The sequence below is a fragment of the Phyllosticta citribraziliensis genome, assembly GCF_038025025.1.
Source record: "Phyllosticta citribraziliensis strain CPC 17464 chromosome Unknown J3D65scaffold_5, whole genome shotgun sequence".
Classification (NCBI taxonomy): Eukaryota; Fungi; Ascomycota; class Dothideomycetes; order Botryosphaeriales; family Phyllostictaceae; genus Phyllosticta; species Phyllosticta citribraziliensis.
The window spans coordinates 1904954-1918113 of record NW_027117342.1 but is presented as its reverse complement, the minus strand read 5'-3'; positions in this window follow the sequence as shown (position 1 = coordinate 1918113).

Sequence of the window (13160 nt, the reverse complement as noted above, 5' to 3'; positions counted from 1 at the left end):
CTTTAGCCCTTACCTATATAATAAGAAATCTGCAAGTTATAATAGATATAAAAGATTATTCTAAGTTTTAGCTCTATCCTACTTCTTTACCTATAAAGGTATTATAATATTTAACCTAAGCGATGTTGTATATAGCTATAGTCTTATATAAGACTGCTTATTACTTTTCCCTAGTAAACCTAAGTTATCTTTATTAGGCGCATCAGTATTATCTAAGGACTAAGGAGTATTAAGCATGTATTAACTATAGAAGTCTTTAGTTAAGGCTATAGGGCAGTATATAAATATCTAGGAGGTATCCCATCTATAACCTACTTAAGGGACATTCTAAGTAGAAGACTATAAAGACAGTATAGCTAAGAATAAAGCTAATGCATCTAGCACTACTAAAGGTATTAGTACTAGTTAATTAACCTAATAAGATTTACGTAAAGGAACTAAAGATTCGCGCAATACTAGATACTTATTAAATAATAATAAGAGAGGACCTACCCCTATTCTCCTATATAATTTCTACTTAGTCCTAGTAGTAGAGGTAAAAGAATATACCTAAGACCTAGGGTCAACTTATACAGTTTAAGCTCTAGTTATAGAGGCATTTATAAAGGTACCGCGCTCAGATATTAATTAATTTAAATCTAAGATTGCATCCTTAAATAAGTCTTAAGTATAGTAGTAACTAAACTGCATATAAAGGTAAAACTGGGCTCTTAAGTAAATACTCTTAAACTACGCTAATAGACTTAGAGAAGTTCTAAGGGAAGGATATATTAGGCCCTCTTTATTAGCTTAGCACCTAAGACCTATTACCCTCTCTTAAGATCCTTCTACTAGTAGAGTTATAAGGACTCTTAGACCTCCTCCTAACTATATAAGGGAAACTACTACTAAAACCTCTACTTTATCTTTAAGTAGTAAGAAATACTAAAGTAGTAAGGTTCCTAATCCTCCTCTTCTTACTAATAGAGAAGACCCCTTATATAAATACTAGACCCTCCTTATATAAAACAAAATTAAATAAAACCACGATTACTTTACTAAAGATATAGTAGAGGAGACTAAATAGAACATTATAGGTTATATTATTTCCTATATTAGTAGAGAAGTCTTATATTACCTAACTCCTTTCCTTACTTCTTATATAAAGGCTAATAAAGTCACTCTAGATAAGGATATCTTTAAATTCCTAGATAACCTCCTCTAGAGTCTATATAAATATAAGGATATAAAGAAGTAGTTATACTCTCTTATATACTGCATCCCTATAGACCTTTAGAAGTTTTAATTAAACTTTATATAATTAGCCTTAGATATAGATCTTCCCTAGGAATAGTAGAAAGAGGACTTTTATAATATAATAGATCCTCTCCTTTAAACCTATATAGTTACTATAGAGTAAGATAGGGATGTTAACTTTTATAAGTACCTCTAATAAGCCTACCCTATTACTTAAAGTCTTAGTAACTACCGTTCTAACTATAGAAAACTAATACTTATATTGTATAAGGAATAAGTAAAGAAGAGATAATAAGAATAAGTAAAGATAACTACCTTAAGTAGTATAAGTACTTTATCTTCTAGTTATACCTAGGCGCGATCTATATCTAGGGCTCCCTTATATGATATAACCTATAAAGGTAAAGTAGAAGTCTATATAGAGATTAGACTATATAATCGCTGCGGCTAGTTTAGCTATTTATAGAGATAATGCCTACAACCTAAGATAAAGGTAATAGAGTTAGTTAAAGAAGAAAGCGCTAAAGATGTCTATATAAATAAAGGAGATCAGTCTTTATTAGAAAATAATAAGGCCTAGGTGAAGTCTCCTACCTTAGGTCTAAACTTAGAGTAATATATATTAAAGGTTCTTATATAAATCTTAGTCACTTTATTAGAGGTGTACCCTTTACTATACGAACCTTAATTATATCTAATGGCCGCGCCTTAGAAATTCATGCCCTAGCTAATACTAGTACTAGTAGTATAAGTTTTATTCACCCTAAGCTACTACTAACTCTCCAGTCTATAGGTGCTATAAAAAAGAGAATAATAGGTAAAGGGCTTAATATTACTAGGTTTAACTAATATATAAATAAGAAAGTTAATTTTTACTTTTATCTTTAACTCTACTTCTAGGATTAAATAGTTTCTACTTATACTTTTATTTATAATATTAGCCATAATAATATGATTCTTAGGTAATAGTTTTTTAACTAGCACGATGTTCTTCTAGACTATAAACAACGTAAACTAGTCTAGAGATAGCTACTAGTTAACTAATCTTTTTAGCATCTTTTATGCCTACTAAAAGTCTCTATATAAAGTAATAAACCGCAGAAAGAATATTAAGTAGATATAGACTATAGAGATAAAAACTTTAATAAACACCTTCTTCCCTTAGTATAGGTTATTAAGGGAATTAAATTTTAAACTTAAGATGCTTTTAAGCTTTCTATCTATAAAATACAAGTTGCGCTAATAGAGATCTATACTATTAACCTTATACAAGTTTAAGCGGCTCTTAAAGATAAAGAAACTGAGGAATTATTAGCTTCTAAGCTACTAGCTACTTATAAGGAATTTTAAGATGTATTTTCTAAAATAGAGTCTAATAAGCTACTACCGTATTGTATAGGAGTTAATTATAAAATATCTCTTATATATAATAGTCTACTAGAGCTTCTACCTAGCCCTCTCTATAGAATATCTCTAGAGTAGCTTAAGGCTGCAAAAGAGTATATCATTAAGAATATTTAAAAAGGCTTTATTATAAAGAGCTTTACCACCTACGCTTCTCCTATTCTTATAGTAAAAAAGCCTAGTAGGGGATGGAGATTCTACGTGGACTACTAATAGCTTAATAAATAAACTACTAAGGATTTATACCCCCTCCCTCTTATTATAGAGTTGCTTTAGCGCGTTAGAAAGGGCAAGATTTATACTAAGCTTGATATTTAATAAGCTTTCTACTATATTTATCTTACTAAGGATTCTAAAGACAAAACCACCTTCTATATAAGATACGGCTTATTTAAATACCGTATCTTGCCGTTTAGATTAAGTAATAGACCTGTAGCCTTTTAACATTTTATTAACCAGGTTCTCTTTAAGTATTTAGATGATTTTATTATAGCTTTTATAGATAACATGCTCATTATCTCTAAAGACCCTACAGAGCACGAGGAATAAGTAAAAAAAGTACTAGTAAGACTATAAAAAGCAGGACTATAGGTAGATTTAAAGAAGAGTAAGTTTTTAGTTACTTATATAAAGTTCCTTAGATACATCGTTTCTACAGAAGGCATTTAGATAGACCTAGATAAGGTAGAACCTATATAAAACTAGCTAATACTTAAAACCCTTAAAGCTCTTTAATCCTTCCTAGGTTTCTATAATTTCTACTAACGATTTCTCCCTAACTATAGATAAATTAGCTGGCTATTAGAGAAACTATACTCTAAGGCAAAATAGCAACTACTAGGACCCCTAGAAGAGGAGGCAATTTAACAACTTAAGAAGCTAATAATATCTAATAAAGAACTACTAGCTATTAAGAATAGACTAGAAGAATAGAGACTAATACTTATTAGCCTTAAAAAACCTTTTCTCATAATAACAGACTATTAGGCATTAGAGTACTACTCTACTAAATAACAACTTAATTAATAACAAGCTAGATAGTCTAAGTTTTTTATAGAGTTCTACATATGATTCTCCTATTAGCTAGGAAAGGAAAATATCATCACTAATTACCTTACTTAAAAATAAGAAGACCTAAAGACTTAAAAAGAAAAAGTAAAGGCTATATAAGAGATATGCCTTATCCTACTAGAGACTATTATCCCTCTTTTTATTTTAGAATAAGAACTTCCTTCTCTAGTATTATTTTTAGATAAACTTCTCTGCGCAAACTAAGAAGATTCTAAATTAGAACTCTAGAGATAGAAGGCCCTCTTAAAAGACCTTAAATAAAGAAATAGTTAGGAACTAAAGGATGGTCTTTTATTATAATATAGCACCCTCTTTATACTAGATTGCGATAACCTCTATATAAGAATGCTTAATACTTTATATACTACCTATATAACTGCCCATCCTAGTATTATAAAGATATAAAAACTCCTTAAGTAACATTACTACTAGCTAGCTATAAATTATATGATTAATATTTACGGGCGAGGATGCCATATTTACTACTAAATAAAAGAGTTTTATAATAAAGACCTAGGCCTTCTATAACCCCTAGAGATTCCTACTCGACCCTAGTAACACTTAGCTATAGATTTTAAAGAGATGCCTAAAGACTAAAAAGGCTATAATACAATCCTAGTTATTATAGACTAATTAAGTTAAAGAACCTTTAGCTTGCCTTATATAAAGAAGATTAATACTAAAGGAGTCTCTAGACTCTTTTATAAATATATCTACTATATTTATAGAAACCCTAAGTCTATCCTATCTAACTAAGGCCCTCAGTTCATCTTAGCATTTATAAATAAACTATATAAGCTGACTAGTATAGAGTAGCATTTTAACTTATCCTACTACTCTTAAACTAATAGTATTATAGAGATTGTTAATCAGCATCTTATATAAAGATTAAGACCTTTTATTAATTACTTTTAGAATAATTAGTCTAATCTTCTACTATTAATAGACCTTATACAAGTAACACTTCCCTATAAAGCTACTAGACTTTTACCTTTTAAGATTAAGTTAGGATATTCCCCTTAAATATACTATAACTAGTAATAAAGAATAGAGACCCCCTAGCAACTAGAAAAGATAGCTTATATAGTAGCGCAAACGCTATAAAAGAGAAGATAAGAAGCTTTTAAATTTATAAAGAATCTTATTCTTAAATCCTAAGAGCATATATACTAACAAGCCAATAAATACTATTACACGCTAGACTTTATAGTTAGAGATTATATCTATATTAAGAAAACTAGATGGTCTACTAATTAGCTAAACCTTAAATTAGACTTCCCTAATACTAGACCTTTTAAGATTATAGGAATAGAAGGACCCTCCTATATCCTTAATCTTCCCTTATATATAAAGATGGTTAACCTTTTCTATACTAATAGGCTATATAAGGCCGAAATAGAATAGCTTCCTAGTTAGGAATATACTAAACCTAAACCTAAGATTATTTAAGATAAGCCTAAGTAGGAAGTAGACTATATTTAAGCTAGTTAAGTCTTATATAGGAAGCTTTAATACCAAGTTAAATAGACTAGATATAACTAAGATAACTAGTAGTATAACGCAAGTTCTTTTAGCAGCGTACTATAGAAAATTAAAGAATTCTACTCATTACACCCCATTATAGCAGGACTACTAAAAAATCTAGAAAAATAGAAGGCTGCCTTCCTCTAAGAAGAACTATAGATTAAAATAGAAAGTAATAATAAAATAAGTCACTTAGGCCTATAGCGAATATTATAAAGATATAGAAAGTAGACTGATTAGTTTACTATCTACCCTTATATAAATACTATTAATCTTAACTTCTACTCTCTAGTCTCTCCTTTTTACTACTTATTCCCTACTATCCTCTTCTTTAATTTCTACCCTTTACTTCTTTCCTTTTCCCTTCTTCTTATTATAATAGTTATTATATAAGACTATCTCCTCTAGATCCTCTAGCTTATTAGGTAGGATGTCCTACTTAGCTAAAGCCTAATTAGTTTAATCCTCTAACCTGGCTTAGTAGTATAAGTTCTAGAACTCCTCTATATAAATTTCGTCTTTATGCCTCTTATAATAAGCAGGCGGCTTGGCACCCTTTAAGTTACTTATAGTATAGTTAAGGTTGCCTATACCCTAAAGGCAGTTGGCGCAGCAGCCCTATAAGAAACTAGGCAGGTAGTAATAACTAATAAACGCGCGAGTATTAGTATTATTATAACACTTAGTATAGCTAATAGGGTTATTAATTCTAGTATACTAGATAAGAAAAGCATCGCGCGAGCTGGCTTAAGTTTTAACTAATAAGTAGTTAAATTGCTAAGTAGAAACTATAATATATGAGTAAGGCATGCTGTTACTTAAGGCTAAGATACACTTAGCGCACTCTTATACTTTAGAACTACTAAGGCGCACCTATATAGTTAGTTAGATAAGAATCCCTTATATTAGTAAGATAAACTTACTCGCGCGACACTCTCTATATTCTTATAAGAGATGTAAAGTATTAACTTAAAGTCCTACTTAATAGGCGCCTTATTAGAGCTAACTAGTAATGCTGCAATATAAATCTTACTATTACTACTATTATATAAAGTAGCAGGCAGTAAGTACTTAGCTGCTAGAACCTAATAAGCTATAGGATTATAATAATAGTATATATAAGTAGGCTCTTTACCTTCTTCCTCTAAAATAGGCTGCGCGACAGTAAACCGGCAGCGATATAGCGTAATGTACTAGTTAGTAGCAGGCTATATAGCTATAGATAATGAACCTTACGCGACAACTAATAATACTAATTAAGTAGAACCTAATACTATAGTATGCTATAGGTAAAGCAATAAGCCTATAGCTATTCCTAGCTAAATAAGTAAAGCCTAGCCTAACTAAGTCTTTATATAAGTGTCCTCCTCTACAATTATATCAGTCAGCAAGACGGGATAATAAAGTAGTAAAACCTAGATATATAATACTACTTAACAGCCTAGATAATAATTAGTAATAGTTAGAGATAGAATTAAAGTTTACTTACCTTAGGACTCTATATAATAGTCCTTATAGATACTACTAGCTAAAATAGCCCTCTAAGTAAGTAGTAACTATAACAGATTATAAATAACGCCATGTAATAATAACTTAATACTATAACTCTTACGCGATAGTAATGAGTCCTAATAGACTAGACTATAATAAGTAGTAGATACATTAAGTATATAGTAGCTAGAAATGTCTACTTTACTATTAGTAGGGTATAAATTATTTAAATTATTAGAACCTTTACGCGCAACAGTTAATTTACCAGATTATAGCTAAATTAGACTAGGGCAACAATGTACTTTAATAGGGAGCTTTAGATATAGCTAAGCAAGATAGCAACCTTCTATAGGTCGCGCAGTAAAAGAGATAGTAATAGAAAGAGATAGTATAGTAGTAGACCTAGACTAATAATTATACTTTATAACTATATAGAATGCTTAAATTGCTAAATTACTACTATTATACATTATAAGTCTACACCTATACGAGCGCCTATAGCTACTAATTCCTATAATTTCAGCTTCTCTTTAGGGGGGGCATGTCATAATAGGTATATATATACCTATATAAGCACTAGGGCTAGTATAGACAAACCTAGTATTATATAGTTATAAGAAGTATAAGCCTCACCTCAGGTAGCAGCCCACTATAGCTCAGGCTAAAACCCGCAGGCTAGTACTAGCTACTACAGCCTGGCACCAGCCACTATAGCCCTAGGCAGATACTATATAACAGCCTATTAACACCTTACCTTTATAACTTACCTAATAATAACTAAGGACCCTTGTGCGAAGGATAAGAGGTAAAATAGTATAAAGGAAGGACTAGGAAATATATAGGTAGTAAGTATCTTTTATATTTTATTCTTTTAACTTATTAGATTTAATTAAGATATATATATATTCTCTAGCAGTTTACCTTTAGCCCTTACCTATATAATAAGAAATCTATAAGTCGTAATAAGATTTAACTCTTAGCTTACTATCTTATAAGATTTTAATATTAGATATTATCTAATCTTAAATTAGAGGCTACTTAGTCTTTTATTCTTTAATAGTTAGTTCCCCTATAAAGATCTTACTTAATAGTAGTACTAAAGTAAATATAATTAATAAGAACTATATATATAAATATTATATTAATATATTTCTATTTTAGTTACCTATAAAGCTCCTTAATATTAATAGATTAATTAACTCTATTCTTAAATATACTACTCTAGTAAATATAGTACTAGAAGACTATATTAGCTAGGTCTTCTACTATATTATTACTATTCTATAAATTTTTCTTATCTTAGGAGACCTCTAGCTCTCTAAGTATAATATTATTATTAATTATAAGTAGTACTTAGTTACTCTTTCTTTTAAGAACTACCTCTAAGCTAGTTATCTTATTAAAGGAAAACTAGTCTAAATCCTTATTATAAATACCCCCCTACTATAATAAGGTATAGAGTAATTAGTCTTTAATATAAAACTTATTAGTACTATATCCTTCTACTAACTTATCTATAAATAAGACTATAATTTAGGTATTTTCTTTTTAATTAACTCTACTATTTAGCTCTACTCTATAATAATAAATACTATTACTTCTAAAGACTTTAAGAAGTTTAAGAAAGGAAAATTAAAGCTCTTATCTTTTAAACTTAAATTATAAGTTTCTAATTACCTCTATAATCTTATCTCTATCTTTAATTAGGACTAGGCTAAATCCCTACCTAACTACTCCTTTAAAGATTATAAAATTACCCTTAAAGCTAGAAAGGATCCCTTATTTATCTATAGTTACTAATCTCTTAACCTATAAAAGATAGAAGTAATCTACTATTATATTAATAACCTTATATATAAAGAATATACTTACTCTAGCTCCTCTCTAGCTATAGCTCTAGTACTTATTATTTAAAAACCTAGTAGAGGCCTTTAGGTCTATATTAACTATAGGGGCCTTAATAAGATTACTATTAAAAACTAATATCTAATTCTAAATATAGCTAAGACTCTCTAGTACCTCTAGAACTATAAGTACTTTATAAAGCTTAATATTATTACTATCTTTAATAGAATTTAGATTACTATAGGAGATAAATAGAAAATAGCCTTTATTATCTACTATAATTAGTTTAAGTACCTAATAATATTATTTAGACTTTATAATACTCCTAGAACTTTCTAAAGCTATATTAATAACTCCTTTAAGAATTATTTTAACCTTTAGACTATAGCCTATCTTAATAATATTCTTATCTTTAGTAAGATACTAGAGAAATATAAGGAATATATCTAGAAGGTTATTATCTACTTACTTAATTAGAAGCTCTTTATTAATATCTATAAGTATAAGTTCTATATAAAAGAAGTTAAATACCTTAGTCTTTTTATTAGTATTAATAGTATCTATATAGACCCTAAAAAAATAGAAGTAGTACTAGACTAATAAATTCTAAAGTTTATTAAAGATATCTAGGCCTTTCTTAGCTTTATTAATTTCTATTACTATTTTATTAAGGATTTCTCCTTACTTACTTAACTACTTATAGAACTTATTAAAGGGGAACTAAAGACTATCCCTTTAAAAAAGAAATACTATATTTATACTATTTTAAATTAGACTCTTAAATATAAATATACCTTTTAAGCTCTTAAAACTATATTTACTTCTACTTTAATATTTACCTACTTTAACTCTAAGTAGGAAATATAGATTAAGATAGATACTTCTAACTTTATTATTACTAGAGTCCTCTTCTAAGTTATTAATAGATAACTTTACCTAGTAGCCTTCTTTTCTAAGAAGATATCCCTAATAAAGTATAACTATAAAATCTATAATAAGGAGTTACTTATTATTATTAAGATACTAGAATCCTAGTACCTTAAAGCTATTAGTATAGAACTAGATAACCTAGTAAAGATCTTCTTAGACTATAAGAACCTAGAATAGTTTATAATTATTAAGAATCTTAATTATTAATAGGCCTACTAGGCTAAGTTCCTATCTAAGTTTAACTTTAAAATTATATATTACTCTAATAAGTAGGGTAAGAAACCTAATTCTCTTATTAGATACTCCTAAAACCTTCCTTAAAATAACTCTAATATCTATTAATTATACTAATACTAGACTATTTTAAAATAATACTACCTAGACCCTATCTTATAGTTAGCTATCTTCTACCTCTCTATTATACCTTATACTATAGACTAGCCTATCTCTATTACTTCTAATCTATCCCCTCTATCCTTACTAACTACTCTACTAGAAGAAAGCTATAAAGCCCCTAGTACTACTTACCTATAGGAATTTATTACTAAAGTCTATAAGATTAATAAGAATATATAATACCTTATAATAGCTATATAGAACTAGAATCTAAAGATTTTAGTACTCCTTATTAAAAAGGGCTATTACCTCTATATAGGATACTTAAAGGTTAAGGATAGCTATTTTTTTATAAGAAACTAGTTCTTTATCTCTAATAACTCTAAACTATATCTTAAGATTATATAGGCTTATTACTTTCTACTATACCTTAGTTACTCTAGCTATAAGTTAATAAGTAAACTTATTAGCTACTCCTACTATTAGCCTAATCTAAAGAATAACTACTTAATCTTTACCTATACTTATACCTAATACTACTAGTCCTCTATTAATAACTAAAAGAAGTAAGATTTCCTTTAACTACTAGAACTACTAGCCTACTACTAGACTAGTATTAGCTTTAACTTTATTAAGTACCTTCTAGGCTCTTATTTCTCTAATTAAAACTACTCCTATATCCTTATTATAGTTAACTACCTTATAAAGGCTATTATCTTAGAAGGACTTCTAGATAATAGGGTTAACTCCTTATATAAGGCTATTACCTATTACCTCTTCTATATATAAGATTTCTATAAGGAATTTATTAATAACTATAGTAGTACTATACTTATCTAAGTTTAGTACTATATCTACTACTATTATAGTATTAAAATTAAGTACTCTTTAGCCTAGTATCTTAAGACTAATAGCTAGATTAAAGTAACTAATAAATCTATTAAGAATATCCTCTATACCTTTATTAACTACTACTAAAATAACTAGATATTCTAGCTTCTCTATATTAAATTTACTCTTAATAACTATATTAACTCCTCTATTAGTATATCCCTATTCTTTACTAACTATAGATATTATTATAATAGGCGTACACGCGCCTATATAAGCCTCACCTCAGGCAGCAGCCTGCTATAGCTTAGGCTAAAACCTGAGCCTTACCTCAGGTAGCAGCCCGCCACAGCTTAGGCTAAAACCTATAGGCTGGCACTAGCTACTACAGGCTAGCACTAGCCACTATAGCCCTAGGTAGATACTACATAATAGCCTATTAACACCTCACCTTTATAACTTACCTAATAATGACTAAGGACCCTTATATAAAGGATAAGAGGTAGAATAGTATAAAGAAAGGACTAGGAAATATATAGGTAGTAAGTATCTTTTATATTTTATTCTTTTAACTTATTATATTTAATTAAGATATATATATATTCTCTAGTAGTTTACCTTTAGCCCTTACCTATATAATAAGAAATCTATAAGTTATAATAGATATAAAAGATTATTCTAAGTTTTAGCTCTATCCTACTTCTTACCTATAAAGGTATTATAATATTTAACCTAAGTAACATTATATACAGCTATAGTCTTATATAAGACTACTTATTACTTTTCCCTAGTAAACCTAAGTCATCTTTATTAGGCGCATTAGTATTATCTAAGGACTAAGGAGTATTAAGTATATATTAACTATAGAAGTCTTTAGTTAAGGCTATAGGGTAGTATATAAATATTTAGGAGGTATCCTATCTATAACCTACTTAAGGGACATTCTAAGTAGAAGACTATAAAGATAGTATAGCTAAGAATAAAGCTAATATATCTAGTACTACTAAAGGTATTAGTACTAGTTAATTAACTTAATAAGATTCGCGTAAAGGGACTAAAGATTTATATAATACTAGATACTTATTAAATAATAATAAGAGGGGACCTACCCCTATTCTCCTATATAATTTCTACTTAGTCCTAGTAGTAGAGGTAAAAGAATATACCTAAGACCTAGGGTTAACTTATACAGTTTAAGCTCTAGTTATAGAGGCATTTATAAAGGTACCGCGCTTAGATATTAATTAATTTAAATCTAAGATTATATCCTTAAACAAGTCTTAAGTACAGTAGTAACTAAACTACGTATAAAGGTAGAACTAGGCTCTTAAGTAAATACTCTTAAACTATACTAATAGACTTAGGGAAGTTCTAAGGGAAGGATATATTAGGCCCTCTTTATTAGCTTAGTACCTAAGACCTATTACTCTTAAACCTCCTCCTAACTATATAAGGAAAACTACTACTAAAACCTCTACTTTATCTTTAAGTAGTAAGAAATACTATAGTAGTAAGGTTCCTAATCCTCCTCTTCTTACTAATAGAGAAGACCCCTTATATAAATACTAGACCCTCCTTATATAAAATAAAATTAAATAAAACCATGATTACTTTACTAAAGATATAGTAGAGGAGACTAAATAAAACATTATAGGTTATATTATTTCCTATATTAGTAGAGAAGTCTTATATTACCTAACTCCTTTTCTTACTTCTTATATAAAGACTAATAAAGTTACTCTAGATAAGGATATCTTTAAATTCCTAGATAACCTCCTCTAGAGTCTATATAAATATAAGGATATAAAGAAGTAGTTATACTCTCTTATATACTATATTCCTATAGACCTTTAGAAGTTTTAATTAAACTTTATATAATTAGCCTTAGATATAGATCTTCCCTAAGAATAGTAGAAAGAGGACTTTTATAATATAATAGATCCTCTCCTTTAAACCTATATAGTTACTATAGAGTAAGATAAGGATATTAACTTTTATAAGTACCTTTAATAAGCCTACCCTATTACTTAAAGTCTTAGTAACTACTATTCTAATTATAGAAAACTAATACTCACGTCGCGTGAGGATTAAGTAAAGAAGAGATAATAAGAATAAGTAAAGATAACTACCTTAGGTAGTATAAGTACTTTATCTTCTAGTTATACCTAGATGTAATCTATATCTAGGGCTCCCTTATATAATATAACCTGTAAAGGTAAAGTAGAAGTCTATATAGAGATTAGACTGTATAATTACTACAGCTAGTTTAGCTATTTATAGAGGTAATACCTATAACTAGAGATAAAGGTAATAGAGTTAGTAGAAGAAGAAAGTATAGAAGAAGTCTATATAAATAAAGGAGATTAGTCTTTATTAGAAAATAATAAGGCCTAGGTAAAGTCTCCTACCTTAGGTCTAAACTTAGAGTAATATATATTAAAGGTTCTTATATAAATCTTAGTTACTTTATTAGAGGTGTACCCTTTACTATA